The 13,041-nt window shown below is 38.1% G+C and overlaps 1 long non-coding RNA gene across 1 annotated transcript; it reads right to left on the reverse strand.

Moving 5' to 3' along the window:
* Positions 1 to 11,076: 11,076 nt before the first annotated feature.
* LOC126810178 (uncharacterized) lies at positions 11,077 to 12,546 on the reverse strand. The gene is made up of 3 exons (XR_007675068.2): positions 11,732 to 12,546; positions 11,413 to 11,475; positions 11,077 to 11,167 (listed from the first exon to the last, which is right to left on the reverse strand). It is a non-coding gene; the product is annotated as an uncharacterized LOC126810178 (long non-coding RNA).
* Between the last annotated feature and the right edge of the window lie 495 nt (positions 12,547 to 13,041).

A 13,041-nucleotide genomic window follows, 5' to 3' on the forward strand; every position in this document is an offset into this window, starting at 1 on the left:
GTCCACGCGGCATTCTAATTAAATTCCGTGCTTTCAGATATTCATACAAAATGTCACTATATTTTCTATGTGTATATATATACTGTATATATTTTTATATTTTGTACATATATCGAAGTAGAAGAGCCAATAACAAATAGTATCAAAGTGAAACAAGCTGTTAACTACGTGACCCCGTCACAAGACACGACCCTTTCCATATTTGAGGCAAATGTCAGGTGCTTGCGACTTCCGACTCTTCGCGCAAGCGGGGCTGGATTGCCGAATGGTTCGCGCGTGTGCGTTGTATCATAAAGCCTGTCATTGAGTCTACTAGCGTAGCCTCGATTTCCCGGTTGTACGTGACAAGGAGTAGGGTCGCCTGTGGGGTTTTTTCGGGTCCTCCTGTTTCCTACCACTGCTAAAGACCCTACGCGGAAGCGAATTATTGAACTCTCTCTCTCTCTCTCTCTCTCTCTGTCTCTCTCTCTCTCTTTGAGCAAGGATCGATTGGAAGCCTTCAACCAGCACACGATAAAGATGTAATTATTTTCAAGTGGAAGAAAAACTCAGCGTGATATTTATTTAACGTGTTTATCTTACGCATTTACTAAAGTTCAACAAATCTACGTCGTTAAGATTTTCCTTTATATAATAATCATTTCGATAATGTCCATTCTCGGCAAGTTGATATGAATTGATTGGTTCCGTTTCAAAAGGTCCACTAACGACGGAATCTGGTTCTCCTAGTATTTATCTTGCACTCGAACTGAACAATTTATTTGATCAGGACGAACGTTTGTTTGATTTTCCAATTAACAAAAGGTTAAAACGACTGTGTTGCCATGATGGTTACAGGAGATCCTTTAGAGAACTAATATTAAATAATTAAATGTGCTTTGTCTGGTGGTATTAACTGAAACTATTAGAACTTGACTGTTCCTTCGATGGCTGACATGAACGTCAACCTCTGCAATTTAAGGGTGTCCAACTCTGCCAAACAAGAGTTGCTGCCCAACTATGTCAAGCAAGAACTGTTGTAGCATAGTTGTTGATGCTAAACTCTGTCAAACAAGAACTGCTGTGACTTGGTTGTTGATGCCCAACTATGTTAAACAAGAGCTGCGTATGGAGATGTTGACGCGCTCTGGGACCAGTTTCCGTCGCCGTAGCAGCGCAGTAAGGACGCCACCCAGGTCTGACGGGGGTATTAGTTGCTGATGCCCAACTATATCAAACAAGGGATACTGTGGCGTAGTTCAACTTCTCACCTTTCTTCTCCAACATGTCATGCCGTGTACTATGGTCGACAGGTTTCCCGGTTACCGACCCCACCCCCTCCTGCATCCAATTCCGACTTATACGGGTTTTCTTACGTGTACTCAAATGTGTACACGGGTGGACCTCGTTTGTCGTACGATCCAGATCCAATTTCCCAAAGCATTCTCAGCCTTAAATTAAGAATTTACTCAAAATTGTTCACCTTGTTTTAACTAAAATATAGCCCATTATAAAACTGTTGTTGTTTTAATATCAATAAAAAACTATGTGTAAAGTTGTGAGTTTTGTGTTTCTGGATGAAAGATATTTCTCATAAACAGTGATTGAAAGTTGATAAATTCTTAACTTAAGTTGATAAATTCTTAACTTAAGTCTGAAAATGCTAGTGAAACCAGGCCCCGAGTTCAGAAAGCATTCTCAGACTAAAGTTGAGAATTTACTCAAACTTGTTTCCCTTTTTTTAACTAAAATATAGCCCTTTATAATAATTTTGTTGTTTTAATGTATCAGATACGTCAATAAGAAATCGTGTCTAAAGCTTTGTGTTTCTGAATCAAAGATATGTCTCATAAACAGTGATTGAAAGTTGAGCAAATTCTCAACTTAAGTCTGAGAATGCTTTGTGAACTCGGGGTCAGTGCTAGTTCTGCATCACTGACAATACCGTCATTGAAGCCGGAACCTACTGGTCAGGTCTATAAATTAAGGCCATCTGCAGATGGAAATGTGGGTTTTGGACACGAGATTGTTGACGAGATTGTGGGTAATGGTTAGGGTTAGCGGTAGGCCTTTTCTACATCTCGTGACCTTTGACCAAATCTGTATTTGGCCATATAATGAGCCAGGAGCATACTGACTCCCCGTTAAGATTTTAAGTTCGTGTTAAAGAGAGTGGTCAATCTATGATCCTCGGTTTGACATGATTTAACTCCGACATTACATCTGAGGTGCTTCTTGGTAGCCCAGGTTTTGGATTTCCGGAAAGGTTTAGTGCGTCTATACCGGTGAATGCAATTCAAGAAATGATGAACTACCATGAAGAGTTCATCAATGTAACTCATAAACAGAACATTCAAATCTGATGTTACTCATAAACAGAACATTCAAATCTGATGTTACTCATAAACAGTTCATAAACAGAACATTCAAATCTGATGTTACTCATAAACAGAACATTCAAATCTGATGTTACTCATAAACAGTTCATAAACAGAACATTCAAATCTGATGTTACTCATAAACAGTTCATAAACGTTCGTGGGTAATTCATAAACACCGAATCCTGATATGACAGTTAAAGTAGCTAAGTCTCTAACTCAATATCATCGACATTGAAAACACGAATTATTTGTCAATTTAAATCAACATTGCAGTTGTGATCTTACCGGGAAAAGACAGGCTTCTGATATCCAATATTTAAGATAAAATAAACATTTTACCATTGGTACACCAATCGTGTACCATAATGCGTTTCAGCGCCATTTGCAACAAGGGACTCACAGAACAGGGCTAGACATATTCCACAAGTCATGCCAAATGGTGGCGCTATATTCTTATCTGGAGGGCATGCGCAATAAATACCATCGGTGTAGACTGGAAAACCTTGTCTGCGATATCACCTCGGTGGAAGCGGACATAAAATAGAACTAACTAACAATAACAACTGGAAAACAAGACGCTAAAGATTGCCATTCATATGAGACTTCTGGCATATTTCGACGAACATAACTGATTAGAAATTACAGTAAAAACAGAAAGGATTGAGTGTAAATCAGTTTATATACATTCATATTACATTATTATATGCGTTGCGACCCATTTTTGTCAATTTCTAGGTCCCAAATATTAGCGATTTAGCTCCTTTAAGGTTCATGAACTTTTGATACGTATCCATGAACATTTAATGACTAGAGGAACTAAAATGTATGTCTCATGAATTTTAATCAAATATTCATGACCAACAAGTGCATGAAATATTTATAACACGATGAATCATCATACATTTCATTACAATTCAGGAAAGATTCATATTTCTTAAAGGAGGTTGCGAGACCGAGTGGTCTGAGACGTGAACATTAAGTCATAATATCTGTCTTTGAGTCAGGGGGGTGGATGGCTGAATGGTTAGTACGTGCGAGCTGTATTATAAGGTTTGTCATTGAGTCAACTGGCGTGGTTTCGATTCCCCAGTTGTACGTGACAAGGAGTAGGGTCGCCTGTCCAACTTCGTGGGTTTCCTCCAACTGCTAAACTAAAGACCCCTACACGCAAGCGAACTATGGAAATAAAATTGAACCATATATTAGTCACGAAATGACCTAGTTTGTGTCGAGTGGACGTTAAACCCCATTTCTGACAAGGACAGCTGTCTAGTCGTTCGTATAGGACGAAAAACCGAGGTCCCGTGTACAAATTGGCGTGCACGTAAAAGATCCCTTGGCAGTTGGAATTCGATATAAGAGTACACCGTAGTGCCGCTGCCCGGGCAAAATTTCTCTCATAGCACACTGTATGGCGTATGCCAGTCTTCATTAGCCCAGTTTAGGAGCAAAACAGCAGGACATTAAACCCCATTTCATTTCATTTCATGTTTCAGACTGTGTCTTCATATTGATAAGACAGAAAAAAAACATGGCAATAATAAATGGATGTAACTAATTCCACTCTTTTTATCTGTTCCAGACATCATAATTTGGTTAATGTTTTGTTAAATATAATTACAGTGTTTTCATTCTCATATTTTTCCTATATCCAAACCCTGGATAGAAGCCTACACTGTTATACTTCAGTCATTTTTGATATGGCCAATGATACAATTATAGGACGACAAATTGCGACCCCTATACAGCAGCGTGTCCCCTGAACGTTTATGAAATTATCTTCATAAATAAAATGAAAGATGACTGTGTATGTTCGTCCATCATGCTTCGTCGTTGCGATCCATTCCCACACATGTGGTATCAAATTAACCACCATGACCCCCCGGGCGAATTTGGACCCCCGCATATCCTGCTAGTTAAAAATAATGTGGCTCATTTACTATTAATAAATTACCATATAAACCATGTTCTTGATTGGTGTGAGGGAAATAAACTGAAATGAAATGTAGTTTAACGCCAGTGTGCTATGAGGGAGGTGTGCCCGAACAGAGTCACTACGGCCTACTCTTATATCTAAATACAATTGTCATTCATTACAACTGGGCTAATGAAGACGGGCATATGCCATACAGTGTGCTATGAACGGAATTCTGCCCGGGCAGCAGCACTACGTCCTACTCTCATATCGAATTCCAACTGTCAAGGGTTCTTTTACGCGCATACCAATGTATATACGGGGCCTAGGTGTTCGTTGCATCCGATGACCTGTTTACGTAAAAGAACCTTTGGCAGTTGGAATTCGATATAAGGGTAAGCCATAGCGCAGCTGTCCGGGAAAAATATCCACCATAGTACACTTTAAGGCACCCCAGTCGGTGCCTAAAAGTAGGACGTTAAACCCCATTTCATTTTCTCAAAGTTACAAATTTTAAACACTCCGGGTAGAAATCATGCCACATCGAATTCTTCTTTAACAGACCAAGACATCTTGAAAGGGGCAAGGAAAGAACAGTGTTCGGTTGCAATTCGTAGTACAGATAAATGTTTACTTTGTCTTAAATATTGGATATCAGAATCCCATCTTTTCACGGTAAGATCACAACATCAATGCTGATTTAAATTGACAAATAATTCGTGTTCTAAATGTCGATATTGAGTTAGAGACTTAGCTACTTTAATGATTAATATTAAATTTGTACATTCGGCTGGACTTCGTTGTAAAAACAACACTGATATCTGACTGACCTGACTTTAACACGAATATTAGAACTGAAAGAAATAACAATTAGTCGACACCAACTTGTATTAATTATTCAAATGTTTCATCTAAAACTTGATGTAAAATACATCCCAGTAGACTAAAGATTAACACGGGAGTTTACTGATTAGCTATTGTTTTCAACCCGTGTTGAATGTAGTTCACGAAGAGGACATTCAGATAGGCTCCGTCCGAAGGTTCCTCTGATCGATCCCGGATTTTGTGCTTCCACTCAAAAGATATATTAAACGCAATAGAGTTATGGGGAGGAATTTTGAGTTGGTCTCCCATCCGTAGGTTCTCCAATGTCTACATGGTCGCACCCAGTAAACACTAAGGATTTATTTTGCTAAACTCTGGGCACTCGTCAACCTATGTGCACTGATGTTTGCTATTTTATCTCGAACAGTAAACGCTAGGGATGAATATTGAAGTGGAGTTCTGTCGTTATTCCTTCCGTCCACCCAAGGAGTTGCAAGATCGATACATCATGGTTTACAATGGGAATAAATAAAATGAAATGAGGTTTAACACCCTACTGTTCTGCTCCGACTGGGCTTCTGAAGACGGACATACGTCATACAGTGTGCTATGAGGGAATGTTGTCTTCGTTAGCCCTGTCGGAGTAAAATGTTAAAATGTTATATCATTTCATTTCAAATACAAGTTAGGGTTATTAAAACATGGGGAAAAAAACAAGTATAAAAATTTCTATAAAAATATGTTGACCAAATAAATTCTGTAATAATGACTGACAACGGAAGTATTTGGATCTGATATCACTGAGATGCTTGCATATTCTTAAGAATAGTCTGATATTTACTTCAACGTATCTAGACCTCTTGACATTCTAACCTCGATACCGCCATTATACCAGCGTATTATCGTCAACTAGATTCCTCACGCACTCTTTGAATTGTGACATCATATGTCAAGTTTAATGTAGATTGTGCCTGAATTGGCGGAGCCTTCGACTTTTTTATTCTGAAGAGCGTTACCCCGAAAAGATAAAGGTTTTTTAAAACGTGTGTATTCATTGTTAAAAATCAATTAGTTTTAAAGCCACTATTATCACTAGTATTTCTGTCGAACGAAAAAAAAATATTATCGTCATCTCAGATGTCCTGCTTAATATTTAACAACAAGTCTTAAAGAGGCAACAATGATGAATATGATCCAGACAATATATCACAGTACATACGGCCCACATGCGTAATGTAATAGCACATACGGCCCACATGCTTAATGTTACAGTACATAGTGACTACAGACGCAATGTTATGCATACATAACTTACGCTATCTGTGTATAATATCTACGCTTGAGAACCTACACTAAGCCAATTGACGGACATTTTCAGTATACTTCGAGAATTGAATAAAATTGTCAAGGTCTATTAAGTCTTGAAACTACATCATACAGTGTCCTAAGAGGAAAAGTTTGCCCGGGAAGCGGCACTATGTTCTACTCTTATATCGAATTCCAACTGCCAAGGGATCTTTTACGTACATGACAATGTATACACGGGGCCATCCGAACGACTAGACAGCTGTCCTTGTCAGGCTCTCCATTCTGCACCACTGACAAGGGCAAACCACTCTGGAAAACCCAGATGAACTTTCTCGGCCAATGCAAGGATCGAACACATGCCCTTCAGTATCTTACCCACCGTGGTTCCCTTATTAAGCTTTAGTGTGTATGAATTATGGGAAGCGGCGGAGAACCACATTATAAACTAATATAGTAAATATTTTGAATATCGCGCATTATGTGTTCATGCATTATAATTTTAAAACGTATTTTTTAATCAGAATAAAGGGTCATTTATAATGAGCGTGAATTCGAACGCGAACGCTACCACGGCCACTGCAAACGACGATACGCGTGGAAATCCGCCGATGAAACTGACGCACTGATGATTGCGCCGTGTATACCTTTTGGCCTCGCACTCTGATTGGTTAATTCAAATTCATCGCGACAACTTCTCCCAAAGGTTCGCGGTAGAACAAAACTTCGACCGCATTCGCCGTTACTATAAACGACGCCATTCAAATAGTAGTTAATTAACTGTGGTCACCGCGTTCTCGGTCGCCCTCATTATAAACGACTCCTTGACGAGAATGAAATTGAAAAAATGAAATGGGCTTTATAGTTACTATTCAATATTTTTAAGTTATATTTTTAAAATGTATTAAAATAAAGCCCTAAAATAGATGGTATCCATAAACAGTCCTTCCTTGTTAAAGAATAATATTATTAATATTATTTCACTATTGCCAGTTGAGAAATTGGCAAAAATATCATTTTCATCTTTAAATTCAAACGTTTGAAGATAGCTACTCCATGGTGGAGAGTAGAAAACAAGGGAGGTAATTGGGAGGTAATTGTGTTATTATTTCCGGTGTAAATGAGTTTTAAGTGTGAGAATGACACCTAAGATCGTATAATAGTGAGTTGACAACCTATTGAGCAAAAGACATAGAAATAATTATGTTTTGACTTTCTTAGAAAATATGAAATTGTAACTTTAAGGTTTAATATCCTGCCCCGACTGGTCGAATGAAAGCAGGCATATATAAGGAAAATTTTGCTCTGACAGTGGCGCTATGATCTACTCTTATATCTTATTTGTGCACCAACTGGGCTAGAGCAGACGGGCGTAATATAGTGTACTATGAGGGACATTTTGGTCCAGACTCTTATTGTGAATCCCAACTGCCACGTGTCCTTCTACGTGCACGCCAATGTGTATAGGGGACCTCGATCGTTTGTTCCATCGGAACGACTATATATACACTGTCCCTTGCTAGGCCCTTTGTCTAGCACCACTCAGAAATCGCACCACCCCCCTCCCAGAAAATCCAACATTCTACTCATCACGGCCCTCAGCTTGACAAGAACTGTCTATTGAACAATAAATATCACCAGGAGGGAGACCCGACATGTCTATAACATTACTTAACCTTTTTATTAAATTCCTTTCAACCTTTCAATTGTCCATATAAATTGTCAAATCAATATCAGCAATTCCATAATGGCGGCCAACTCCTTTCAGATTCGTTCAGACACTACTTAAACATCTTTCTTTTTTTCCATACGAGTAGACAATATCTCTAGTGTTGGTTTCCAGTCAAGATGTATTGCGTCAAACTAATGACAAGTCATTTCAGGACTAACACATGGTTCAATTTTATTTCAATAATTCGCTTGCGCGTAGGGGTCTTTAGCAGTGGGAGGAAACCGGACGACCTCGAGAAGACCCAAGAGGTTGGACAAGCAACCCTACTCCTTGTCACGTACAACCGGGGAATCCGAACTACGCCAATTGACTCAATGACAGACCTTACAATACAGTGGGCACGTGCTAACCATTCGACCATCCAACCACGCTTCAGTAAAACAACATTTAGCCATTACGGAAATAAAGTATTTTTTTTAAATGGGCATTATGGGAGATTAGATAAAGAGTTGCCAGTTCTCGTTAAAATAGTTAAAATATAGATAACGTAAATAGAATATGCTGAAAATTTCAGTCAAATTGCTCCACTCTTAACCGCGATATGATCTTTTGAATTTTAGACTAGCCTCGATCATCATTACTATTATCGGTATGGTAAAGAAACAAATTCTCGATTATCCATTTTACGTTTAATTAATTTTTTAAAAAATGTATTCTAATCCGTTAAATATCACAGGCTAGCGATGGCATCGAGAGTTGATTATGGTCTGGTATAATGTCTAATTAATGATTTAGATAACATTTAAGGCCTAAAGAAAGGCCTGTAACAGGCAGATTTAGCTCTTGCTATGCAAACAAAAATAGATTTTTGTCTGGTGACAAGTTTTACTTTATTTCGCCTACAGGTGAGCATAGACTCTCACGTGTTTGTTCGCCAAATTAAATCGTTGAAACGTCAATGCGTATTAATAGTGCTTCACAATATTTATGGCATTAAGGCGTTGTGCAATTCATTTCTTGGAACTATATCCTTTTCCCTTTTTAATGGAGGGGGGTTGGATGGCCGAATTGTTAGCACGTGCGTGCTGTATCATGAGGCCTGTCATTGAGTCAACTGGCGTGACAAGGAGTCGGGTCGCTTGTCCAACCTCGTGGGTTTTTTCCGGGTACTCCGGTTTTCTTCCACTGCTAAAGACCCCTATGCGCAAGCGAATTATTGAAATAAAATTGAACCATGTTTTAGTCCCAAAATGACCTAGTTTGTGTCGAGTGGACGTTAAACCCCATTTCTATCTTTCTCTCCCTTTTTAATTGTGTAGTTTATCCGTCAACAAAAACTGTTTTACGCTAAATTTTACTTAAAAACTTCCATAACCCTTTAGTACCCAATTATTGATTGGTTGACTGATTCAGATGACGTCATATATATATATATACCATGAAGTAGTTCTATAAACAACGTGTAACCTTTTCATCAGGATATACCAATCTCGTTCTTTCAAGCACGTGGAGTTCAGCTTGGGTCAAGCAATGTTATGGGTATAGCACGCAATCTTGTAATAACAGTAAATAATTCTTCGAATCAAGATGCTGGATGGGTGCATTACAAAGCTAAGATTGTTGACATCAAGGAAGTGGGTAGCAATTACATTAAATTATGTTTACTGTTTCTGGTTAAGCCGCAGTTGAAGTGCTGAAAGGCAGACAAAGGGATCAGTCGAGGGAGAAACTAATCGGATCATGTGCTACCCAGAAAGTGATCAATTCTTACTTCTAGACGAATTCAATTAAACGATTCACACCCCTCCTTACAACATAATAACTTTAAATTAAAACATCGACATTCTCCAAATCCGTGGATTATTCTTTGTTATCGACGAGACATGATTAAAATGTAACACCTTTAAGTTAACACGAAACTACCATCATTCTAGAAGAATTACTCGTTCGTGAAATTTAGATTGGAAATTATTGTTTCCACTCGCAGTGTTTGTGAGTTACAAATTTTAATTATTCCGTACCGAAATTTGGGATGGATATTGAAATGGGACTGTTTATCTTATCTGTTAGTTACTTTGGTAACGGATTCTTATCGGTGCTGGCCCCTATCCGTTACTGCCTGATACTTACTATACACTAATATATGAAAAGAAGGCTTTTTCCCCACCTCGGTTCTAAGGCTATTTTGGAATCCTTACCGTCTATTTTTCCACCGTGATTCTTCTTTGTTCGCTAAAATTTATAATAATCGAACGCTATTTTCATGTAGAATTTAGCAATCCGAAAACACAAACAAAAATTGATTGAACTGATCCGCCATTATCGCTAAATTCTACATGAAATAATGTTATCTGTATGAAACTTTATACACATCTATTATCTATATGTATTTGTTTAAATCTCCTTTAGACTGACGCATATCTTATAAACAGTTCGAGATATACTCCAGCGAAAGATCCATAAACAGTTCGAGATACCCCAGCTAAAGATCCATAAACAGTTCGAGTTATCTACTCCAGCGAAATATCCAAAAACAGTTTTTCGCTTCTTGGGAGCCAAGGTGGTTTGGTGGGAGACATTTGCTTGCTAACCTGGAGGTCGCGTGTTCAATCCCTGCATTGGCCGAGGGAGTTCATCGGGATATTCCGGCGTGGTTCCCCCGTTGTCAGTGGTGCAAGACAGAGGGCCTGGCAAGGGAAACATATAGTCGTTGGGATAGGACGAAATAACTGAGGCCCTGTGTACACATTGGGGTGCACGCGTTAAAGATCCCTTGACTGTTAAGCATTTCATTTCATTTTTAAATTATAAGGTCTGCCATTGAGCCAAGTGCCGTGGTACATAACAAGGAGAAGCCCCGTGGGGTTTTCTCTGAGTCCTCCAACTGCTGAAGACCCATACGCACAAGCGAATTATTGAAATACAATTGAAGCATTTGTTAGTCTCTCTCGCTCTCGTCAACTGTGTGTTAGTAGCTTTCATGTTTGTTTTCAATATTGTTGTAGGGTGCAATTTCCGGATTAAGAAAAAGACACAAGGGTTCAGGTTCTCGCATAAATCGGTTTATTAATAATAACCACAATAAAAACCCTGAAATACATAAATACGTACTATAAATAAAACATAACATTTACACCAATTCATTAAAACATTACAATCACAAATATCACAGATAAACAACTATACATAATATTATACGACTCCATAGATCTAATTTATAATATAATGAATGATTTGAAATAATACTTAAAATATATATATATTAATTACTAACTTATAATATATATATATTATATAACTTAATTACTAATATAATTGACTGGCTAGGTGCTTACCCTATAAAGGGGTTTTCCAACCACTTGGAAGCCAAAAGATGGTGGCAAGCACTTCCAATAAACCTGTAAAGTTATACACATCTATAAATATGTGAATGGTAAATAATATTGAAGTGAAAGACTTCAATGGTAATATATGATAACGTACTAACCCAGGATACTTTGTAACTTCAAGATATTTTATTTAAATGAAACATTTAAATATTATTTTTACTAAAATTCAAGATGGCTGCCAATCTATAAACTACTATTACTATTACTGGTTAAAATATATTGGTACCTAATTTAAAACAATTATTAACTTAAACATTACACATACCTGCTGTTGAATCTGTAATTCCTATTTAATTCATCTGTAACCTTATTAAACACTATACTATATCAAACTAAAGCTAATTATAGAAATTGGAATATTGATGAAATACCAAAATCCCGCCAAAACTAACTAACTAGTAGATACCTGGAGAAAATCAGAAGGTGATCTTTCTCCAACAAAATCTAAAGTAAGAATGTCAAAATAGTCAGGTGACCAATGAATGTTCAGATAAGAGAGAACATGCACATGGTGAGTTGAACACTACTCACCAGTCCACAAGAAAACTATAGAGACAGACAAGGGTGATAAAGATGTTATAGCAATACTTGGTGTGTAAGGTTAAATGTGCTCACTGTGTTAAAACATGCATAAAAGGACACTGTGCAAAAAGAACACTATACAATAAAATAGCATATATTATACAAATAGATTAAAATAAATCTTCACTCTGTCACATACTCCCCTGCCAAGGAGAAAGGTTGTCCTCAACTCGCATTCTTGAAAACTTCTGGAAATAAGGTTTGGCACAGCATGGGTAAAGTTTCCAGCACCACTCGTAAACTTTCTGGTGATAATGACATAAAATCTGCAGGCAGTAATGATCTGACCAATTCAGCTTTCCTCAAAACAGAAGTTGTTGTAGTCTGGCTGGACATCACATACTCTTTATGCCATTCAGGTACTTTTCTTTCCCTTGCAGTCCTTCTAGTTCTGGTAACTTCAGGTTCAGGAGAGAACGGATCTTCTTCCGACGATACAGACTCAGACACTGGTGATACCGGCCTATCTTCACCATCTTGAACAACTGTAGTCTCAAGTTCTGGTTGTTTCGCCAACCTGTTCTGTGTCATCCATGGCCCTAGGTTGAGGCAGTAAATCTGCTTCATCCATGATGTACACAGGTTCTTCCTCTTCACTGTCACTCCTGTCACTGTCATCTACAGATACTGATACTGGTACCGGTTCCTTTCTGGTCTTTCTGGGTTTAGTAACTGGTTTTGGTGCTGATACTGGTAGTGTTGGTACTGTGCTGATCGGTAATAAATGGTTGCGGTGTAGAGTTCTTGATCTTTTACTGGTGTCTTCACAAACTAATTCATACACCGGAATGTCTTGGTGAGGTTGTCGGGATACAGTATATGGAGTAGTTTCCCACTGGTCTTGAATCTTGTGTCTGCCTTCTTTAAACGCAAGTCGTTTGACCAACACACGATCTCCTGGTTCTAATATACTACTTCTAGCTCGAATGTCATATCTCTTCTTCTGTTGTTGTTGTGATCTACTTACCTCTGATGATGCAGTTTGGTAGGCAT

Source organism: Patella vulgata, chromosome 2, assembly GCF_932274485.2.
Source record: "Patella vulgata chromosome 2, xgPatVulg1.2, whole genome shotgun sequence".
In the NCBI taxonomy this organism is placed as follows: domain Eukaryota; kingdom Metazoa; phylum Mollusca; class Gastropoda; family Patellidae; genus Patella; species Patella vulgata.